This window comes from Lithobates pipiens, unplaced genomic scaffold, assembly GCF_037356315.1.
Source record: "Lithobates pipiens isolate NorthernLeopardFrog02 unplaced genomic scaffold, aLitPip1_a1.2 Scaffold_18, whole genome shotgun sequence".
Lineage (NCBI taxonomy): Eukaryota > Metazoa > Chordata > Amphibia > Anura > Ranidae > Lithobates > Lithobates pipiens.
In genome coordinates, this window is record NW_027507758.1 from 579,270,683 (window position 1) to 579,292,863 (window position 22,181).

General features: G+C 43.9%; 19 non-coding genes across 19 annotated transcripts; all 19 read right to left on the reverse strand.

Annotated features, from left to right (window-relative positions):
* Positions 1-171: 171 nt before the first annotated feature.
* TRNAS-CGA (transfer RNA serine (anticodon CGA)) lies at positions 172-253 on the reverse strand. Its single transcript has one exon. It is a non-coding gene; the product is annotated as a tRNA-Ser (tRNA).
* A 1,957-nt stretch (positions 254-2,210) lies between these two features.
* On the reverse strand, positions 2,211-2,292 carry TRNAS-CGA (transfer RNA serine (anticodon CGA)). Its single transcript has one exon. It is a non-coding gene; the product is annotated as a tRNA-Ser (tRNA).
* A 135-nt stretch (positions 2,293-2,427) lies between these two features.
* Positions 2,428-2,509, reverse strand: TRNAS-AGA (transfer RNA serine (anticodon AGA)). Its single transcript has one exon. It is a non-coding gene; the product is annotated as a tRNA-Ser (tRNA).
* Positions 2,510-4,249: 1,740 nt separating this feature from the next.
* On the reverse strand, positions 4,250-4,331 carry TRNAS-CGA (transfer RNA serine (anticodon CGA)). The gene has a single exon. It is a non-coding gene; the product is annotated as a tRNA-Ser (tRNA).
* Positions 4,332-4,466: 135 nt separating this feature from the next.
* TRNAS-AGA (transfer RNA serine (anticodon AGA)) lies at positions 4,467-4,548 on the reverse strand. The gene has a single exon. It is a non-coding gene; the product is annotated as a tRNA-Ser (tRNA).
* Positions 4,549-6,288: 1,740 nt separating this feature from the next.
* TRNAS-CGA (transfer RNA serine (anticodon CGA)) lies at positions 6,289-6,370 on the reverse strand. The gene has a single exon. It is a non-coding gene; the product is annotated as a tRNA-Ser (tRNA).
* Positions 6,371-6,505: 135 nt separating this feature from the next.
* Positions 6,506-6,587, reverse strand: TRNAS-AGA (transfer RNA serine (anticodon AGA)). Its single transcript has one exon. It is a non-coding gene; the product is annotated as a tRNA-Ser (tRNA).
* A 1,740-nt stretch (positions 6,588-8,327) lies between these two features.
* Positions 8,328-8,409, reverse strand: TRNAS-CGA (transfer RNA serine (anticodon CGA)). Its single transcript has one exon. It is a non-coding gene; the product is annotated as a tRNA-Ser (tRNA).
* A 135-nt stretch (positions 8,410-8,544) lies between these two features.
* Positions 8,545-8,626, reverse strand: TRNAS-AGA (transfer RNA serine (anticodon AGA)). The gene has a single exon. It is a non-coding gene; the product is annotated as a tRNA-Ser (tRNA).
* A 1,740-nt stretch (positions 8,627-10,366) lies between these two features.
* Positions 10,367-10,448, reverse strand: TRNAS-CGA (transfer RNA serine (anticodon CGA)). The gene has a single exon. It is a non-coding gene; the product is annotated as a tRNA-Ser (tRNA).
* A 135-nt stretch (positions 10,449-10,583) lies between these two features.
* TRNAS-AGA (transfer RNA serine (anticodon AGA)) lies at positions 10,584-10,665 on the reverse strand. Its single transcript has one exon. It is a non-coding gene; the product is annotated as a tRNA-Ser (tRNA).
* A 1,740-nt stretch (positions 10,666-12,405) lies between these two features.
* TRNAS-CGA (transfer RNA serine (anticodon CGA)) lies at positions 12,406-12,487 on the reverse strand. Its single transcript has one exon. It is a non-coding gene; the product is annotated as a tRNA-Ser (tRNA).
* A 1,957-nt stretch (positions 12,488-14,444) lies between these two features.
* TRNAS-CGA (transfer RNA serine (anticodon CGA)) lies at positions 14,445-14,526 on the reverse strand. Its single transcript has one exon. It is a non-coding gene; the product is annotated as a tRNA-Ser (tRNA).
* A 135-nt stretch (positions 14,527-14,661) lies between these two features.
* TRNAS-AGA (transfer RNA serine (anticodon AGA)) lies at positions 14,662-14,743 on the reverse strand. Its single transcript has one exon. It is a non-coding gene; the product is annotated as a tRNA-Ser (tRNA).
* A 1,740-nt stretch (positions 14,744-16,483) lies between these two features.
* TRNAS-CGA (transfer RNA serine (anticodon CGA)) lies at positions 16,484-16,565 on the reverse strand. The gene has a single exon. It is a non-coding gene; the product is annotated as a tRNA-Ser (tRNA).
* A 1,957-nt stretch (positions 16,566-18,522) lies between these two features.
* Positions 18,523-18,604, reverse strand: TRNAS-CGA (transfer RNA serine (anticodon CGA)). The gene has a single exon. It is a non-coding gene; the product is annotated as a tRNA-Ser (tRNA).
* Positions 18,605-18,739: 135 nt separating this feature from the next.
* Positions 18,740-18,821, reverse strand: TRNAS-AGA (transfer RNA serine (anticodon AGA)). The gene has a single exon. It is a non-coding gene; the product is annotated as a tRNA-Ser (tRNA).
* Positions 18,822-20,561: 1,740 nt separating this feature from the next.
* On the reverse strand, positions 20,562-20,643 carry TRNAS-CGA (transfer RNA serine (anticodon CGA)). The gene has a single exon. It is a non-coding gene; the product is annotated as a tRNA-Ser (tRNA).
* A 135-nt stretch (positions 20,644-20,778) lies between these two features.
* TRNAS-AGA (transfer RNA serine (anticodon AGA)) lies at positions 20,779-20,860 on the reverse strand. The gene has a single exon. It is a non-coding gene; the product is annotated as a tRNA-Ser (tRNA).
* Positions 20,861-22,181: the final 1,321 nt, after the last annotated feature.

Here is a 22,181-nt window from a genome sequence, read left to right on the forward strand (position 1 = left end):
AATCCAATACACTGCTGGCCTTTAGTACTAGTGTAATGAGATTTGGTTATGCCACTGCTGGCCTTTGTTTTCTTTGCTGGAGAGAAAGCTGCAAATGAAGATTTGAAGCGTAAGGAATGCGCCTGTTGAATTCATAAAGTCAGACCTTTGCAGAACTGTCCAAGAACATGCCGTAGTTGGCAGGATTTGAACCTGCGCAGGGAGACCCTAATGGATTTCGAGTCCATCGCCTTAACCACTCGGCCACAACTACACATGGGTTAGGCTTACCTTTGAGACATGGAAAAGGTTAAGTAGATTTGTGACTTGAGGTAGCAGTGAGCTTTGTGCCAATTGACTCAGGAGAATTCAAAAAAACAACACATGATTGAAAATGATCAAAGCAGAACGTAGTCGGCAGGATTTGAACTTGCGCGGGGAAACCGCAATGGATTTCTAGTCCATCGCCTTAACCACTCGGCCACGACTACCTACTGTGGTACCTAAGAGAGGTTGTTGGTAAGCTGAAGAAGCTCTAGGAAAAACTTCCATTGAAGTCACACTAAGTATAAGGTGAAGATCTAAGCACACGTCTTGTGGTGGAGGGCAAGTCTTCCATAGTGTTTGAATGACTAAAGAACAGACGGACAAATGCCCACAGAAAGGCATTATACATTCAGCTTATAAAAATAGAACTTTTCAGTATTTGTGAAAAACATAGTACCATACGTTCTAAACTTTTGGCTTGTGGCATGAAAAGACTCTGGTCTGGAAACCTGAGGAAATGCTTATATGATGAAAAACCATCCCACTGGAAGTTCTACTACCTGGAGATGGCTAATATTCCTTCATCCTTGCTCTATGTGCTCCAACCTTCCCACACCTGTGTGCTCTGTGTACATTTTAGGTTGAAAAATGCTTTGCAACTAATCCAAGCCACTTCTTTAGAGAAAAGAAGACACTTCTGTACTGTGGGCATTCCTAACCCGAAGCAAGAGTGCATATGTTGTCCATGGCAATAACACAAGCCACTTGCAGTACAGGAACCATAACTGCTGAGAGTCATATCTTCATGGGACAATCCAAGAACAGACCGTATAGTTGGCAAGATTTTAACCTGTGCAGGGAGACCCCCATTTAGACAATCCAAGAACAGACTGTAGTTGGCAGGATTATGAAGCTGGAGCAGAGAGACCCCACAATAGAGTTCAAATCCATTGCCTTACCCACTCGGCCACAACTACAATCATGTCTATATGGCCTACCTTGACCACATGGAAGAGGCTAACTTTGAAGTGCAAGGCTTTGCTTTTTCAGTTCAGACCTACCACCCTAATGCCCCGAACGCTCTACTGTCCTGGACCCACAGCCCGTCTTTCGACAAAGTTCTGGCACCCTTTGTATGGACCATGTCCCTCTGCTGGGTGCCTTCCTGAGCACACCGATTTATGCCTGCACTGTTGGGGTGGAGTGATCTCCTGACCAACAGTGAAGGCATAATTCCAGTAGGGAAGCAGGGTATAAAGCTCCTATTCTTTAGAAGACGATGATTCGAAGACTTGCAATGCAAGTATCTCCCTGCTTTTGCTTTATTCACTCTGTTGATCTGTGCTTTCTTCTGCTGATTCTTGAATATATTGCCCCACCACAGGGGGCAGCAGGGACATAATTAAGAATTGTCTCTTTAAGGACCCTTTCACACAGGCAGCTTCAATTACCATCACCAGGGGTCTGTAAGCTGATTGGAGAAAAGCGGGCCGGATGACAGGTCTGTGTCTGCTCAATTTTAGCAATGCTTTTCTATTGTTTGGAAGGCAACTATTTTCACCACAATACCACCAACAACCCATGGAAAATACCAGCTAGAGAGACATAAACAAGAACGTGTTTGATGTAGACCGATAAAGTAGATCTAAATTCAAAGCTCTATTTTGAAGGGAACATCTTAAATTTGCGCCTAAGAAGTAGCCTGGAAATGTTAGCTATTGCCTTAAAGATTGTGCTGCCCTTCTTCTGCTTAGGTTCTCCAGTTTCATAGCTGTATATGTACAGTGTCAGAAAATCCAATACACTGCTGGCCTTTAGTACTAGTGTAATGAGATTTGGTTATGCCACTGCTGGCCTTTGTTTTCTTTGCTGGAGAGAAAGCTGCAAATGAAGATTTGAAGCGTAAGGAATGCGCCTGTTGAATTCATAAAGTCAGACCTTTGCAGAACTGTCCAAGAACATGCCGTAGTTGGCAAGATTTGAACCTGCGCAGGGAGACCCTAATGGATTTCGAGTCCATCGCCTTAACCACTCGGCCACAACTACACATGGGTTTGGCTTACCTTTGAGACATGGAAAAGGTTAAGTAGATTTGTGACTTGAGGTAGCAGTGAGCTTTGTGCCAATTGACTCAGGAGAATTCAAAAAAACAACACATGATTGAAAATGATCAAAGCAGAACGTAGTCGGCAGGATTTGAACCTGCGCGGGGAAACCCCAATGGATTTCTAGTCCATCGCCTTAACCACTCGGCCACGACTACCTACTGTGGTACCTAAGAGAGGTTGTTTGTAAGCTGAAGAAGCTCTAGGAAAAACTTCCATTGAAGTCACACTAAGTATAAGGTGAAGATCTAAGCACACGTCTTGTGGTGGAGGGCAAGTCTTCCATAGTGTTTGAATGACTAAAGAACAGACGGACAAATGCCCACAGAAAGGCATTATACATTCAGCTTATAAAAATAGAACTTTTCAGTATTTGTGAAAAACATAGTACCATACGTTCTAAACTTTTGGCTTGTGGCATGAAAAGACTCTGGTCTGGAAACCTGAGGAAATGCTTATATGATGAAAAACCATCCCACTGGAAGTTCTACTACCTGGAGATGGCTAATATTCCTTCATCCTTGCTCTATGTGCTCCAACCTTCCCACACCTGTGTGCTCTGTGTACATTTTAGGTTGAAAAATGCTTTGCAACTAATCCAAGCCACTTCTTTAGAGAAAAGAAGACACTTCTGTACTGTGGGCATTCCTAACCTGAAGCAAGAGTGCATATGTTGTCCATGACAATAACACAAGCCACTTGCAGTACAGGAACCATAACTGCTGAGAGTCATATCTTCATGGGACAATCCAAGAACAGACCGTATAGTTGGCAAGATTTTAACCTGTGCAGGGAGACCCCCATTTAGACAATCCAAGAACAGACTGTAGTTGGCAGGATTATGAAGCTGGAGCAGAGAGACCCCACAATAGAGTTCAAATCCATTGCCTTACCCACTCGGCCACAACTACAATCATGTCTATATGGCCTACCTTGACCACATGGAAGAGGCTAACTTTGAAGTGCAAGGCTTTGCTTTTTCAGTTCAGACCTACCACCCTAATGCCCCGAACGCTCTACTGTCCTGGACCCACAGCCCGTCTTTCGACAAAGTTCTGGCACCCTTTGTATGGACCATGTCCCTCTGCTGGGTGCCTTCCTGAGCACACCGATTTATGCCTGCACTGTTGGGGTGGAGTGATCTCCTGACCAACAGTGAAGGCATAATTCCAGTAGGGAAGCAGGGTATAAAGCTCCTATTCTTTAGAAGACGATGATTCGAAGACTTGCAATGCAAGTATCTCCCTGCTTTTGCTTTATTCACTCTGTTGATCTGTGCTTTCTTCTGCTGATTCTTGAATATATTGCCCCACCACAGGGGGCAGCAGGGACATAATTAAGAATTGTCTCTTTAAGGACCCTTTCACACAGGCAGCTTCAATTACCATCACCAGGGGTCTGTAAGCTGATTGGAGAAAAGCGGGCCGGATGACAGGTCTGTGTCTGCTCAATTTTAGCAATGCTTTTCTATTGTTTGGAAGGCAACTATTTTCACCACAATACCACCAACAACCCATGGAAAATACCAGCTAGAGAGACATAAACAAGAACGTGTTTGATGTAGACCGATAAAGTAGATCTAAATTCAAAGCTCTATTTTGAAGGGAACATCTTAAATTTGCGCCTAAGAAGTAGCCTGGAAATGTTAGCTATTGCCTTAAAGATTGTGCTGCCCTTCTTCTGCTTAGGTTCTCCAGTTTCATAGCTGTATATGTACAGTGTCAGAAAATCCAATACACTGCTGGCCTTTAGTACTAGTGTAATGAGATTTGGTTATGCCACTGCTGGCCTTTGTTTTCTTTGCTGGAGAGAAAGCTGCAAATGAAGATTTGAAGCGTAAGGAATGCGCCTGTTGAATTCATAAAGTCAGACCTTTGCAGAACTGTCCAAGAACATGCCGTAGTTGGCAAGATTTGAACCTGCGCAGGGAGACCCTAATGGATTTCGAGTCCATCGCCTTAACCACTCGGCCACAACTACACATGGGTTTGGTTTACCTTTGAGACATGGAAAAGGTTAAGTAGATTTGTGACTTGAGGTAGCAGTGAGCTTTGTGCCAATTGACTCAGGAGAATTCAAAAAAACAACACATGATTGAAAATGATCAAAGCAGAACGTAGTCGGCAGGATTTGAACCTGCGCGGGGAAACCCCAATGGATTTCTAGTCCATCGCCTTAACCACTCGGCCACGACTACCTACTGTGGTACCTAAGAGAGGTTGTTTGTAAGCTGAAGAAGCTCTAGGAAAAACTTCCATTGAAGTCACACTAAGTATAAGGTGAAGATCTAAGCACACGTCTTGTGGTGGAGGGCAAGTCTTCCATAGTGTTTGAATGACTAAAGAACAGACGGACAAATGCCCACAGAAAGGCATTATACATTCAGCTTATAAAAATAGAACTTTTCAGTATTTGTGAAAAACATAGTACCATACGTTCTAAACTTCTGGCTTGTGGCATGAAAAGACTCTGGTCTGGAAACCTGAGGAAATGCTTATATGATGAAAAACCATCCCACTGGAAGTTCTACTACCTGGAGATGGCTAATATTCCTTCATCCTTGCTCTATGTGCTCCAACCTTCCCACACCTGTGTGCTCTGTGTACATTTTAGGTTGAAAAATGCTTTGCAACTAATCCAAGCCACTTCTTTAGAGAAAAGAAGACACTTCTGTACTGTGGGCATTCCTAACCCGAAGCAAGAGTGCATATGTTGTCCATGACAATAACACAAGCCACTTGCAGTACAGGAACCATAACTGCTGAGAGTCATATCTTCATGGGACAATCCAAGAACAGACCGTATAGTTGGCAAGATTTTAACCTGTGCAGGGAGACCCCCATTTAGACAATCCAAGAACAGACTGTAGTTGGCAGGATTATGAAGCTGGAGCAGAGAGACCCCACAATAGAGTTCAAATCCATTGCCTTACCCACTCGGCCACAACTACAATCATGTCTATATGGCCTACCTTGACCACATGGAAGAGGCTAACTTTGAAGTGCAAGGCTTTGCTTTTTCAGTTCAGACCTACCACCCTAATGCCCCGAACGCTCTACTGTCCTGGACCCACAGCCCGTCTTTCGACAAAGTTCTGGCACCCTTTGTATGGACCATGTCCCTCTGCTGGGTGCCTTCCTGAGCACACCGATTTATGCCTGCACTGTTGGGGTGGAGTGATCTCCTGACCAACAGTGAAGGCATAATTCCAGTAGGGAAGCAGGGTATAAAGCTCCTATTCTTTAGAAGACGATGATTCGAAGACTTGCAATGCAAGTATCTCCCTGCTTTTGCTTTATTCACTCTGTTGATCTGTGCTTTCTTCTGCTGATTCTTGAATATATTGCCCCACCACAGGGGGCAGCAGGGACATAATTAAGAATTGTCTCTTTAAGGACCCTTTCACACAGGCAGCTTCAATTACCATCACCAGGGGTCTGTAAGCTGATTGGAGAAAAGCGGGCCGGATGACAGGTCTGTGTCTGCTCAATTTTAGCAATGCTTTTCTATTGTTTGGAAGGCAACTATTTTCACCACAATACCACCAACAACCCATGGAAAATACCAGCTAGAGAGACATAAACAAGAACGTGTTTGATGTAGACCGATAAAGTAGATCTAAATTCAAAGCTCTATTTTGAAGGGAACATCTTAAATTTGCGCCTAAGAAGTAGCCTGGAAATGTTAGCTATTGCCTTAAAGATTGTGCTGCCCTTCTTCTGCTTAGGTTCTCCAGTTTCATAGCTGTATATGTACAGTGTCAGAAAATCCAATACACTGCTGGCCTTTAGTACTAGTGTAATGAGATTTGGTTATGCCACTGCTGGCCTTTGTTTTCTTTGCTGGAGAGAAAGCTGCAAATGAAGATTTGAAGCGTAAGGAATGCGCCTGTTGAATTCATAAAGTCAGACCTTTGCAGAACTGTCCAAGAACATGCCGTAGTTGGCAAGATTTGAACCTGCGCAGGGAGACCCTAATGGATTTCGAGTCCATCGCCTTAACCACTCGGCCACAACTACACATGGGTTTGGCTTACCTTTGAGACATGGAAAAGGTTAAGTAGATTTGTGACTTGAGGTAGCAGTGAGCTTTGTGCCAATTGACTCAGGAGAATTCAAAAAAACAACACATGATTGAAAATGATCAAAGCAGAACGTAGTCGGCAGGATTTGAACCTGCGCGGGGAAACCCCAATGGATTTCTAGTCCATCGCCTTAACCACTCGGCCACGACTACCTACTGTGGTACCTAAGAGAGGTTGTTTGTAAGCTGAAGAAGCTCTAGGAAAAACTTCCATTGAAGTCACACTAAGTATAAGGTGAAGATCTAAGCACACGTCTTGTGGTGGAGGGCAAGTCTTCCATAGTGTTTGAATGACTAAAGAACAGACGGACAAATGCCCACAGAAAGGCATTATACATTCAGCTTATAAAAATAGAACTTTTCAGTATTTGTGAAAAACATAGTACCATACGTTCTAAACTTTTGGCTTGTGGCATGAAAAGACTCTGGTCTGGAAACCTGAGGAAATGCTTATATGATGAAAAACCATCCCACTGGAAGTTCTACTACCTGGAGATGGCTAATATTCCTTCATCCTTGCTCTATGTGCTCCAACCTTCCCACACCTGTGTGCTCTGTGTACATTTTAGGTTGAAAAATGCTTTGCAACTAATCCAAGCCACTTCTTTAGAGAAAAGAAGACACTTCTGTACTGTGGGCATTCCTAACCTGAAGCAAGAGTGCATATGTTGTCCATGACAATAACACAAGCCACTTGCAGTACAGGAACCATAACTGCTGAGAGTCATATCTTCATGGGACAATCCAAGAACAGACCGTATAGTTGGCAAGATTTTAACCTGTGCAGGGAGACCCCCATTTAGACAATCCAAGAACAGACTGTAGTTGGCAGGATTATGAAGCTGGAGCAGAGAGACCCCACAATAGAGTTCAAATCCATTGCCTTACCCACTCGGCCACAACTACAATCATGTCTATATGGCCTACCTTGACCACATGGAAGAGGCTAACTTTGAAGTGCAAGGCTTTGCTTTTTCAGTTCAGACCTACCACCCTAATGCCCCGAACGCTCTACTGTCCTGGACCCACAGCCCGTCTTTCGACAAAGTTCTGGCACCCTTAGTATGGACCATGTCCCTCTGCTGGGTGCCTTCCTGAGCACACCGATTTATGCCTGCACTGTTGGGGTGGAGTGATCTCCTGACCAACAGTGAAGGCATAATTCCAGTAGGGAAGCAGGGTATAAAGCTCCTATTCTTTAGAAGACGATGATTCGAAGACTTGCAATGCAAGTATCTCCCTGCTTTTGCTTTATTCACTCTGTTGATCTGTGCTTTCTTCTGCTGATTCTTGAATATATTGCCCCACCACAGGGGGCAGCAGGGACATAATTAAGAATTGTCTCTTTAAGGACCCTTTCACACAGGCAGCTTCAATTACCATCACCAGGGGTCTGTAAGCTGATTGGAGAAAAGCGGGCCGGATGACAGGTCTGTGTCTGCTCAATTTTAGCAATGCTTTTCTATTGTTTGGAAGGCAACTATTTTCACCACGATACCACCAACAACCCATGGAAAATACCAGCTAGAGAGACATAAACAAGAACGTGTTTGATGTAGACCGATAAAGTAGATCTAAATTCAAAGCTCTATTTTGTAGGGAACATCTTAAATTTGCGCCTAAGAAGTAGCCTGGAAATGTTAGCTATTGCCTTAAAGATTGTGCTGCCCTTCTTCTGCTTAGGTTCTCCAGTTTCATAGCTGTATATGTACAGTGTCAGAAAATCCAATACACTGCTGGCCTTTAGTACTAGTGTAATGAGATTTGGTTATGCCACTGCTGGCCTTTGTTTTCTTTGCTGGAGAGAAAGCTGCAAATGAAGATTTGAAGCGTAAGGAATGCGCCTGTTGAATTCATAAAGTCAGACCTTTGCAGAACTGTCCAAGAACATGCCGTAGTTGGCAGGATTTGAACCTGCGCAGGGAGACCCTAATGGATTTCGAGTCCACCGCCTTAACCACTCGGCCACAACTACACATGGGTTAGGCTTACCTTTGAGACATGGAAAAGGTTAAGTAGATTTGTGACTTGAGGTAGCAGTGAGCTTTGTGCCAATTGACTCAGGAGAATTCAAAAAAACAACACATGATTGAAAATGATCAAAGCAGAACGTAGTCGGCAGGATTTGAACCTGCGCGGGGAAACCCCAATGGATTTCTAGTCCATCGCCTTAACCACTCGGCCACGACTACCTACTGTGGTACCTAAGAGAGGTTGTTTGTAAGCTGAAGAAGCTCTAGGAAAAACTTCCATTGAAGTCACACTAAGTATAAGGTGAAGATCTAAGCACACGTCTTGTGGTGGAGGGCAAGTCTTCCATAGTGTTTGAATGACTAAAGAACAGACGGACAAATGCCCACAGAAAGGCATTATACATTCAGCTTATAAAAATAGAACTTTTCAGTATTTGTGAAAAACATAGTACCATACGTTCTAAACTTTTGGCTTGTGGCATGAAAAGACTCTGGTCTGGAAACCTGAGGAAATGCTTATATGATGAAAAACCATCCCACTGGAAGTTCTACTACCTGGAGATGGCTAATATTCCTTCATCCTTGCTCTATGTGCTCCAACCTTCCCACACCTGTGTGCTCTTTGTACATTTTAGGTTGAAAAATGCTTTGCAACTAATCCAAGCCACTTCTTTAGAGAAAAGAAGACACTTCTGTACTGTGGGCATTCCTAACCCGAAGCAAGAGTGCATATGTTGTCCATGACAATAACACAAGCCACTTGCAGTACAGGAACCATAACTGCTGAGAGTCATATCTTCATGGGACAATCCAAGAACAGACCGTATAGTTGGCAAGATTTTAACCTGTGCAGGGAGACCCCCATTTAGACAATCCAAGAACAGACTGTAGTTGGCAGGATTATGAAGCTGGAGCAGAGAGACCCCACAATAGAGTTCAAATCCATTGCCTTACCCACTCGGCCACAACTACAATCATGTCTATATGGCCTACCTTGACCACATGGAAGAGGCTAACTTTGAAGTGCAAGGCTTTGCTTTTTCAGTTCAGACCTACCACCCTAATGCCCCGAACGCTCTACTGTCCTGGACCCACAGCCCGTCTTTCGACAAAGTTCTGGCACCCTTTGTATGGACCATGTCCCTCTGCTGGGTGCCTTCCTGAGCACACCGATTTATGCCTGCACTGTTGGGGTGGAGTGATCTCCTGACCAACAGTGAAGGCATAATTCCAGTAGGGAAGCAGGGTATAAAGCTCCTATTCTTTAGAAGACGATGATTCGAAGACTTGCAATGCAAGTATCTCCCTGCTTTTGCTTTATTCACTCTGTTGATCTGTGCTTTCTTCTGCTGATTCTTGAATATATTGCCCCACCACAGGGGGCAGCAGGGACATAATTAAGAATTGTCTCTTTAAGGACCCTTTCACACAGGCAGCTTCAATTACCATCACCAGGGGTCTGTAAGCTGATTGGAGAAAAGCGGGCCGGATGACAGGTCTGTGTCTGCTCAATTTTAGCAATGCTTTTCTATTGTTTGGAAGGCAACTATTTTCACCACGATACCACCAACAACCCATGGAAAATACCAGCTAGAGAGACATAAACAAGAACGTGTTTGATGTAGACCGATAAAGTAGATCTAAATTCAAAGCTCTATTTTGTAGGGAACATCTTAAATTTGCGCCTAAGAAGTAGCCTGGAAATGTTAGCTATTGCCTTAAAGATTGTGCTGCCCTTCTTCTGCTTAGGTTCTCCAGTTTCATAGCTGTATATGTACAGTGTCAGAAAATCCAATACACTGCTGGCCTTTAGTACTAGTGTAATGAGATTTGGTTATGCCACTGCTGGCCTTTGTTTTCTTTGCTGGAGAGAAAGCTGCAAATGAAGATTTGAAGCGTAAGGAATGCACCTGTTGAATTCATAAAGTCAGACCTTTGCAGAACTGTCCGAGAACATGCCGTAGTTGGCAGGATTTGAACCTGCGCAGGGAGACCCTAATGGATTTCGAGTCCATCGCCTTAACCACTCGGCCACAACTACACATGGGTTAGCCTTCCCTTTGAGACATGGAAAAGGTTAAGTAGATTTGTGACTTGAGGTAGCAGTGAGCTTTGTGCCAATTGACTCAGGAGAATTCAAAAAAACAACACATGATTGAAAATGATCAAAGCAGAACGTAGTCGGCAGGATTTGAACCTGCGCGGGGAAACCCCAATGGATTTCTAGTCCATCGCCTTAACCACTCGGCCACGACTACCTACTGTGGTACCTAAGAGAGGTTGTTTGTAAGCTGAAAAAGCTCTAGGAAAAACTTCTATTGAAGTCACACTAAGTATAAGGTGAAGATCTAAGCACACGTCTTGTGGTGGAGGGCAAGTCTTCCATAGTGTTTGAATGACTAAAGAACAGACGGACAAATGCCCACAGAAAGGCATTATACATTCAGCTTATAAAAATAGAACTTTTCAGTATTTGTGAAAAACATAGTACCATACGTTCTAAACTTTTGGCTTGTGGCATGAAAAGACTCTGGTCTGAAAACCTGAGGAAATGCTTATATGATGAAAAACCATCCCACTGGAAGTTCTACTACCTGGAGATGGCTAATATTCCTTCATCCTTGCTCTATGTGCTCCAACCTTCCCACACCTGTGTGCTCTGTGTACATTTTAGGTTGAAAAATGCTTTGCAACTAATCCAAGCCACTTCTTTAGAGAAAAGAAGACACTTCTGTACTGTGGGCATTCCTAACCTGAAGCAAGAGTGCATATGTTGTCCATGACAATAACACAAGCCACTTGCAGTACAGGAACCATAACTGCTGAGAGTCATATCTTCATGGGACAATCCAAGAACAGACCGTATAGTTGGCAAGATTTTAACCTGTGCAGGGAGACCCCCATTTAGACAATCCAAGAACAGACTGTAGTTGGCAGGATTATGAAGCTGGAGCAGAGAGACCCCACAATAGAGTTCAAATCCATTGCCTTACCCACTCGGCCACAACTACAATCATGTCTATATGGCCTACCTTGACCACATGGAAGAGGCTAACTTTGAAGTGCAAGGCTTTGCTTTTTCAGTTCAGACCTACCACCCTAATGCCCCGAACGCTCTACTGTCCTGGACCCACAGCCCGTCTTTCGACAAAGTTCTGGCACCCTTTGTATGGACCATGTCCCTCTGCTGGGTGCCTTCCTAAGCACACCGATTTATGCCTGCACTGTTGGGGTGGAGTGATCTCCTGACCAACAGTGAAGGCATAATTCCAGTAGGGAAGCAGGGTATAAAGCTCCTATTCTTTAGAAGACGATGATTCGAAGACTTGCAATGCAAGTATCTCCCTGCTTTTGCTTTATTCACTCTGTTGATCTGTGCTTTCTTCTGCTGATTCTTGAATATATTGCCCCACCACAGGGGGCAGCAGGGACATAATTAAGAATTGTCTCTTTAAGGACCCTTTCACACAGGCAGCTTCAATTACCATCACCAGGGGTCTGTAAGCTGATTGGAGAAAAGCGGGCCGGATGACAGGTCTGTGTCTGCTCAATTTTAGCAATGCTTTTCTATTGTTTGGAAGGCAACTATTTTCACCACGATACCACCAACAACCCATGGAAAATACCAGCTAGAGAGACATAAACAAGAACGTGTTTGATGTAGACCGATAAAGTAGATCTAAATTCAAAGCTCTATTTTGTAGGGAACATCTTAAATTTGCGCCTAAGAAGTAGCCTGGAAATGTTAGCTATTGCCTTAAAGATTGTGCTGCCCTTCTTCTGCTTAGGTTCTCCAGTTTCATAGCTGTATATGTACAGTGTCAGAAAATCCAATACACTGCTGGCCTTTAGTACTAGTGTAATGAGATTTGGTTATGCCACTGCTGGCCTTTGTTTTCTTTGCTGGAGAGAAAGCTGCAAATGAAGATTTGAAGCGTAAGGAATGCGCCTGTTGAATTCATAATGTCAGACCTTTGCAGAACTGTCCAAGAACATGCCGTAGTTGGCAGGATTTGAACCTGCGCAGGGAGACCCTAATGGATTTCGAGTCCATCGCCTTAACCACTCGGCCACAACTACACATGGGTTAGGCTTCCCTTTGAGACATGGAAAAGGTTAAGTAGATTTGTGACTTGAGGTAGCAGTGAGCTTTGTGCCAATTGACTCAGGAGAATTCAAAAAAACAACACATGATTGAAAATGATCAAAGCAGAACGTAGTCGGCAGGATTTGAACCTGCGCGGGGAAACCCCAACGGATTTCTAGTCCATCGCCTTAACCACTCGGCCACGCCTACCTACTGTGGTACCTAAGAGAGGTTGTTTGTAAGCTGAAGAAGCTCTAGGAAAAACTTCCATTGAAGTCACACTAAGTATAAGGTGAAGATCTAAGCACACATCTTGTGGTGGAGGGCAAGTCTTCCATAGTGTTTGAATGACTAAAGAACAGACAGACAAATGCCCACAGAAAGGCATTATACATTCAGCTTATAAAAATAGAACTTTTCAGTATTTGTGAAAAACATAGTACCATACGTTCTAAACTTTTGGCTTGTGGCATGAAAAGACTCTGGTCTGGAAACCTGAGGAAATGCTTATATGATGAAAAACCATCCCACTGGAAGTTCTACTACCTGGAGATGGCTAATATTCCTTCATCCTTGCTCTATGTGCTCCAACCTTCCCACACCTGTGTGCTCTGTGTACATTTTAGGTTGAAAAATGCTTTGCAACTAATCCAAGCCACTTCTTTAGAGAAAAGAAGACACTTCTGTACTGTGGGCATTCCTAACCTGAAGCAAGAGTGCATATGTTGTCCATGACAATAACACAAGCCACTTGCAGTACAGGAACCATAACTGCTGAGAGTCATATCTTCATGGGACAATCCAAGAACAGACCGTATAGTTGGCAAGATTTTAACCTGTGCAGGGAGACCCCCATTTAGACAATCCAAGAACAGACTGTAGTTGGCAGGATTATGAAGCTGGAGCAGAGAGACCCCACAATAGAGTTCAAATCCATTGCCTTACCCACTCGGCCACAACTACAATCATGTCTATATGGCCTACCTTGACCACATGGAAGAGGCTAACTTTGAAGTGCAAGGCTTTGCTTTTTCAGTTCAGACCTACCACCCTAATGCCCCGAACGCTCTACTGTCCTGGACCCACAGCCCGTCTTTCGACAAAGTTCTGGCACCCTTTGTATGGACCATGTCCCTCTGCTGGGTGCCTTCCTGAGCACACCGATTTATGCCTGCACTGTTGGGGTGGAGTGATCTCCTGACCAACAGTGAAGGCATAATTCCAGTAGGGAAGCAGGGTATAAAGCTCCTATTCTTTAGAAGACGATGATTCGAAGACTTGCAATGCAAGTATCTCCCTGCTTTTGCTTTATTCACTCTGTTGATCTGTGCTTTCTTCTGCTGATTCTTGAATATATTGCCCCACCACAGGGGGCAGCAGGGACATAATTAAGAATTGTCTCTTTAAGGACCCTTTCACACAGGCAGCTTCAATTACCATCACCAGGGGTCTGTAAGCTGATTGGAGAAAAGCGGGCCGGATGACAGGTCTGTGTCTGCTCAATTTTAGCAATGCTTTTCTATTGTTTGGAAGGCAACTATTTTCACCACGATACCACCAACAACCCATGGAAAATACCAGCTAGAGAGACATAAACAAGAACGTGTTTGATGTAGACCGATAAAGTAGATCTAAATTCAAAGCTCTATTTTGTAGGGAACATCTTAAATTTGCGCCTAAGAAGTAGCCTGGAAATGTTAGCTATTGCCTTAAAGATTGTGCTGCCCTTCTTCTGCTTAGGTTCTCCAGTTTCATAGCTGTATATGTACAGTGTCAGAAAATCCAATACACTGCTGGCCTTTAGTACTAGTGTAATGAGATTTGGTTATGCCACTGCTGGCCTTTGTTTTCTTTGCTGGAGAGAAAGCTGCAAATGAAGATTTGAAGCGTAAGGAATGCGCCTGTTGAATTCATAAAGTCAGACCTTTGCAGAACTGTCCAAGAACATGCCGTAGTTGGCAGGATTTGAACCTGCGCAGGGAGACCCTAATGGATTTCGAGTCCACCGCCTTAACCACTCGGCCACAACTACACATGGGTTAGGCTTACCTTTGAGACATGGAAAAGGTTAAGTAGATTTGTGACTTGAGGTAGCAGTGAGCTTTGTGCCAATTGACTCAGGAGAATTCAAAAAAACAACACATGATTGAAAATGATCAAAGCAGAACGTAGTCGGCAGGATTTGAACCTGCGCGGGGAAACCCCAATGGATTTCTAGTCCATCGCCTTAACCACTCGGCCACGACTACCTACTGTGGTACCTAAGAGAGGTTGTTTGTAAGCTGAAGAAGCTCTAGGAAAAACTTCCATTGAAGTCACACTAAGTATAAGGTGAAGATCTAAGCACACGTCTTGTGGTGGAGGGCAAGTCTTCCATAGTGTTTGAATGACTAAAGAACAGACGGACAAATGCCCACAGAAAGGCATTATACATTCAGCTTATAAAAATAGAACTTTTCAGTATTTGTGAAAAACATAGTACCATACGTTCTAAACTTTTGGCTTGTGGCATGAAAAGACTCTGGTCTGGAAACCTGAGGAAATGCTTATATGATGAAAAACCATCCCACTGGAAGTTCTACTACCTGGAGATGGCTAATATTCCTTCATCCTTGCTCTATGTGCTCCAACCTTCCCACACCTGTGTGCTCTTTGTACATTTTAGGTTGAAAAATGCTTTGCAACTAATCCAAGCCACTTCTTTAGAGAAAAGAAGACACTTCTGTACTGTGGGCATTCCTAACCCGAAGCAAGAGTGCATATGTTGTCCATGACAATAACACAAGCCACTTGCAGTACAGGAACCATAACTGCTGAGAGTCATATCTTCATGGGACAATCCAAGAACAGACCGTATAGTTGGCAAGATTTTAACCTGTGCAGGGAGACCCCCATTTAGACAATCCAAGAACAGACTGTAGTTGGCAGGATTATGAAGCTGGAGCAGAGAGACCCCACAATAGAGTTCAAATCCATTGCCTTACCCACTCGGCCACAACTACAATCATGTCTATATGGCCTACCTTGACCACATGGAAGAGGCTAACTTTGAAGTGCAAGGCTTTGCTTTTTCAGTTCAGACCTACCACCCTAATGCCCCGAACGCTCTACTGTCCTGGACCCACAGCCCGTCTTTCGACAAAGTTCTGGCACCCTTTGTATGGACCATGTCCCTCTGCTGGGTGCCTTCCTGAGCACACCGATTTATGCCTGCACTGTTGGGGTGGAGTGATCTCCTGACCAACAGTGAAGGCATAATTCCAGTAGGGAAGCAGGGTATAAAGCTCCTATTCTTTAGAAGACGATGATTCGAAGACTTGCAATGCAAGTATCTCCCTGCTTTTGCTTTATTCACTCTGTTGATCTGTGCTTTCTTCTGCTGATTCTTGAATATATTGCCCCACCACAGGGGGCAGCAGGGACATAATTAAGAATTGTCTCTTTAAGGACCCTTTCACACAGGCAGCTTCAATTACCATCACCAGGGGTCTGTAAGCTGATTGGAGAAAAGCGGGCCGGATGACAGGTCTGTGTCTGCTCAATTTTAGCAATGCTTTTCTATTGTTTGGAAGGCAACTATTTTCACCACGATACCACCAACAACCCATGGAAAATACCAGCTAGAGAGACATAAACAAGAACGTGTTTGATGTAGACCGATAAAGTAGATCTAAATTCAAAGCTCTATTTTGTAGGGAACATCTTAAATTTGCGCCTAAGAAGTAGCCTGGAAATGTTAGCTATTGCCTTAAAGATTGTGCTGCCCTTCTTCTGCTTAGGTTCTCCAGTTTCATAGCTGTATATGTACAGTGTCAGAAAATCCAATACACTGCTGGCCTTTAGTACTAGTGTAATGAGATTTGGTTATGCCACTGCTGGCCTTTGTTTTCTTTGCTGGAGAGAAAGCTGCAAATGAAGATTTGAAGCGTAAGGAATGCGCCTGTTGAATTCATAATGTCAGACCTTTGCAGAACTGTCCAAGAACATGCCGTAGTTGGCAGGATTTGAACCTGCGCAGGGAGACCCTAATGGATTTCGAGTCCATCGCCTTAACCACTCGGCCACAACTACACATGGGTTAGGCTTCCCTTTGAGACATGGAAAAGGTTAAGTAGATTTGTGACTTGAGGTAGCAGTGAGCTTTGTGCCAATTGACTCAGGAGAATTCAAAAAAACAACACATGATTGAAAATGATCAAAGCAGAACGTAGTCGGCAGGATTTGAACCTGCGCGGGGAAACCCCAACGGATTTCTAGTCCATCGCCTTAACCACTCGGCCACGCCTACCTACTGTGGTACCTAAGAGAGGTTGTTTGTAAGCTGAAGAAGCTCTAGGAAAAACTTCCATTGAAGTCACACTAAGTATAAGGTGAAGATCTAAGCACACATCTTGTGGTGGAGGGCAAGTCTTCCATAGTGTTTGAATGACTAAAGAACAGACGGACAAATGCCCACAGAAAGGCATTATACATTCAGCTTATAAAAATAGAACTTTTCAGTATTTGTGAAAAACATAGTACCATACGTTCTAAACTTTTGGCTTGTGGCATGAAAAGACTCTGGTCTGGAAACCTGAGGAAATGCTTATATGATGAAAAACCATCCCACTGGAAGTTCTACTACCTGGAGATGGCTAATATTCCTTCATCCTTGCTCTATGTGCTCCAACCTTCCCACACCTGTGTGCTCTGTGTACATTTTAGGTTGAAAAATGCTTTGCAACTAATCCAAGCCACTTCTTTAGAGAAAAGAAGACACTTCTGTACTGTGGGCATTCCTAACCTGAAGCAAGAGTGCATATGTTGTCCATGACAATAACACAAGCCACTTGCAGTACAGGAACCATAACTGCTGAGAGTCATATCTTCATGGGACAATCCAAGAACAGACCGTATAGTTGGCAAGATTTTAACCTGTGCAGGGAGACCCCCATTTAGACAATCCAAGAACAGACTGTAGTTGGCAGGATTATGAAGCTGGAGCAGAGAGACCCCACAATAGAGTTCAAATCCATTGCCTTACCCACTCGGCCACAACTACAATCATGTCTATATGGCCTACCTTGACCACATGGAAGAGGCTAACTTTGAAGTGCAAGGCTTTGCTTTTTCAGTTCAGACCTACCACCCTAATGCCCCGAACGCTCTACTGTCCTGGACCCACAGCCCGTCTTTCGACAAAGTTCTGGCACCCTTTGTATGGACCATGTCCCTCTGCTGGGTGCCTTCCTGAGCACACCGATTTATGCCTGCACTGTTGGGGTGGAGTGATCTCCTGACCAACAGTGAAGGCATAATTCCAGTAGGGAAGCAGGGTATAAAGCTCCTATTCTTTAGAAGACGATGATTCGAAGACTTGCAATGCAAGTATCTCCCTGCTTTTGCTTTATTCACTCTGTTGATCTGTGCTTTCTTCTGCTGATTCTTGAATATATTGCCCCACCACAGGGGGCAGCAGGGACATAATTAAGAATTGTCTCTTTAAGGACCCTTTCACACAGGCAGCTTCAATTACCATCACCAGGGGTCTGTAAGCTGATTGGAGAAAAGCGGGCCGGATGACAGGTCTGTGTCTGCTCAATTTTAGCAATGCTTTTCTATTGTTTGGAAGGCAACTATTTTCACCACGATACCACCAACAACCCATGGAAAATACCAGCTAGAGAGACATAAACAAGAACGTGTTTGATGTAGACCGATAAAGTAGATCTAAATTCAAAGCTCTATTTTGTAGGGAACATCTTAAATTTGCGCCTAAGAAGTAGCCTGGAAATGTTAGCTATTGCCTTAAAGATTGTGCTGCCCTTCTTCTGCTTAGGTTCTCCAGTTTCATAGCTGTATATGTACAGTGTCAGAAAATCCAATACACTGCTGGCCTTTAGTACTAGTGTAATGAGATTTGGTTATGCCACTGCTGGCCTTTGTTTTCTTTGCTGGAGAGAAAGCTGCAAATGAAGATTTGAAGCGTAAGGAATGCGCCTGTTGAATTCATAAAGTCAGACCTTTGCAGAACTGTCCAAGAACATGCCGTAGTTGGCAGGATTTGAACCTGCGCAGGGAGACCCTAATGGATTTCGAGTCCACCGCCTTAACCACTCGGCCACAACTACACATGGGTTAGGCTTACCTTTGAGACATGGAAAAGGTTAAGTAGATTTGTGACTTGAGGTAGCAGTGAGCTTTGTGCCAATTGACTCAGGAGAATTCAAAAAAACAACACATGATTGAAAATGATCAAAGCAGAACGTAGTCGGCAGGATTTGAACCTGCGCGGGGAAACCCCAATGGATTTCTAGTCCATCGCCTTAACCACTCGGCCACGACTACCTACTGTGGTACCTAAGAGAGGTTGTTTGTAAGCTGAAGAAGCTCTAGGAAAAACTTCCATTGAAGTCACACTAAGTATAAGGTGAAGATCTAAGCACACGTCTTGTGGTGGAGGGCAAGTCTTCCATAGTGTTTGAATGACTAAAGAACAGACGGACAAATGCCCACAGAAAGGCATTATACATTCAGCTTATAAAAATAGAACTTTTCAGTATTTGTGAAAAACATAGTACCATACGTTCTAAACTTTTGGCTTGTGGCATGAAAAGACTCTGGTCTGGAAACCTGAGGAAATGCTTATATGATGAAAAACCATCCCACTGGAAGTTCTACTACCTGGAGATGGCTAATATTCCTTCATCCTTGCTCTATGTGCTCCAACCTTCCCACACCTGTGTGCTCTTTGTACATTTTAGGTTGAAAAATGCTTTGCAACTAATCCAAGCCACTTCTTTAGAGAAAAGAAGACACTTCTGTACTGTGGGCATTCCTAACCCGAAGCAAGAGTGCATATGTTGTCCATGACAATAACACAAGCCACTTGCAGTACAGGAACCATAACTGCTGAGAGTCATATCTTCATGGGACAATCCAAGAACAGACCGTATAGTTGGCAAGATTTTAACCTGTGCAGGGAGACCCCCATTTAGACAATCCAAGAACAGACTGTAGTTGGCAGGATTATGAAGCTGGAGCAGAGAGACCCCACAATAGAGTTCAAATCCATTGCCTTACCCACTCGGCCACAACTACAATCATGTCTATATGGCCTACCTTGACCACATGGAAGAGGCTAACTTTGAAGTGCAAGGCTTTGCTTTTTCAGTTCAGACCTACCACCCTAATGCCCCGAACGCTCTACTGTCCTGGACCCACAGCCCGTCTTTCGACAAAGTTCTGGCACCCTTTGTATGGACCATGTCCCTCTGCTGGGTGCCTTCCTGAGCACACCGATTTATGCCTGCACTGTTGGGGTGGAGTGATCTCCTGACCAACAGTGAAGGCATAATTCCAGTAGGGAAGCAGGGTATAAAGCTCCTATTCTTTAGAAGACGATGATTCGAAGACTTGCAATGCAAGTATCTCCCTGCTTTTGCTTTATTCACTCTGTTGATCTGTGCTTTCTTCTGCTGATTCTTGAATATATTGCCCCACCACAGGGGGCAGCAGGGACATAATTAAGAATTGTCTCTTTAAGGACCCTTTCACACAGGCAGCTTCAATTACCATCACCAGGGGTCTGTAAGCTGATTGGAGAAAAGCGGGCCGGATGACAGGTCTGTGTCTGCTCAATTTTAGCAATGCTTTTCTATTGTTTGGAAGGCAACTATTTTCACCACGATACCACCAACAACCCATGGAAAATACCAGCTAGAGAGACATAAACAAGAACGTGTTTGATGTAGACCGATAAAGTAGATCTAAATTCAAAGCTCTATTTTGTAGGGAACATCTTAAATTTGCGCCTAAGAAGTAGCCTGGAAATGTTAGCTATTGCCTTAAAGATTGTGCTGCCCTTCTTCTGCTTAGGTTCTCCAGTTTCATAGCTGTATATGTACAGTGTCAGAAAATCCAATACACTGCTGGCCTTTAGTACTAGTGTAATGAGATTTGGTTATGCCACTGCTGGCCTTTGTTTTCTTTGCTGGAGAGAAAGCTGCAAATGAAGATTTGAAGCGTAAGGAATGCACCTGTTGAATTCATAAAGTCAGACCTTTGCAGAACTGTCCGAGAACATGCCGTAGTTGGCAGGATTTGAACCTGCGCAGGGAGACCCTAATGGATTTCGAGTCCATCGCCTTAACCACTCGGCCACAACTACACATGGGTTAGCCTTCCCTTTGAGACATGGAAAAGGTTAAGTAGATTTGTGACTTGAGGTAGCAGTGAGCTTTGTGCCAATTGACTCAGGAGAATTCAAAAAAACAACACATGATTGAAAATGATCAAAGCAGAACGTAGTCGGCAGGATTTGAACCTGCGCGGGGAAACCCCAATGGATTTCTAGTCCATCGCCTTAACCACTCGGCCACGACTACCTACTGTGGTACCTAAGAGAGGTTGTTTGTAAGCTGAAAAAGCTCTAGGAAAAACTTCTATTGAAGTCACACTAAGTATAAGGTGAAGATCTAAGCACACGTCTTGTGGTGGAGGGCAAGTCTTCCATAGTGTTTGAATGACTAAAGAACAGACGGACAAATGCCCACAGAAAGGCATTATACATTCAGCTTATAAAAATAGAACTTTTCAGTATTTGTGAAAAACATAGTACCATACGTTCTAAACTTTTGGCTTGTGGCATGAAAAGACTCTGGTCTGAAAACCTGAGGAAATGCTTATATGATGAAAAACCATCCCACTGGAAGTTCTACTACCTGGAGATGGCTAATATTCCTTCATCCTTGCTCTATGTGCTCCAACCTTCCCACACCTGTGTGCTCTGTGTACATTTTAGGTTGAAAAATGCTTTGCAACTAATCCAAGCCACTTCTTTAGAGAAAAGAAGACACTTCTGTACTGTGGGCATTCCTAACCTGAAGCAAGAGTGCATATGTTGTCCATGACAATAACACAAGCCACTTGCAGTACAGGAACCATAACTGCTGAGAGTCATATCTTCATGGGACAATCCAAGAACAGACCGTATAGTTGGCAAGATTTTAACCTGTGCAGGGAGACCCCCATTTAGACAATCCAAGAACAGACTGTAGTTGGCAGGATTATGAAGCTGGAGCAGAGAGACCCCACAATAGAGTTCAAATCCATTGCCTTACCCACTCGGCCACAACTACAATCATGTCTATATGGCCTACCTTGACCACATGGAAGAGGCTAACTTTGAAGTGCAAGGCTTTGCTTTTTCAGTTCAGACCTACCACCCTAATGCCCCGAACGCTCTACTGTCCTGGACCCACAGCCCGTCTTTCGACAAAGTTCTGGCACCCTTTGTATGGACCATGTCCCTCTGCTGGGTGCCTTCCTAAGCACACCGATTTATGCCTGCACTGTTGGGGTGGAGTGATCTCCTGACCAACAGTGAAGGCATAATTCCAGTAGGGAAGCAGGGTATAAAGCTCCTATTCTTTAGAAGACGATGATTCGAAGACTTGCAATGCAAGTATCTCCCTGCTTTTGCTTTATTCACTCTGTTGATCTGTGCTTTCTTCTGCTGATTCTTGAATATATTGCCCCACCACAGGGGGCAGCAGGGACATAATTAAGAATTGTCTCTTTAAGGACCCTTTCACACAGGCAGCTTCAATTACCATCACCAGGGGTCTGTAAGCTGATTGGAGAAAAGCGGGCCGGATGACAGGTCTGTGTCTGCTCAATTTTAGCAATGCTTTTCTATTGTTTGGA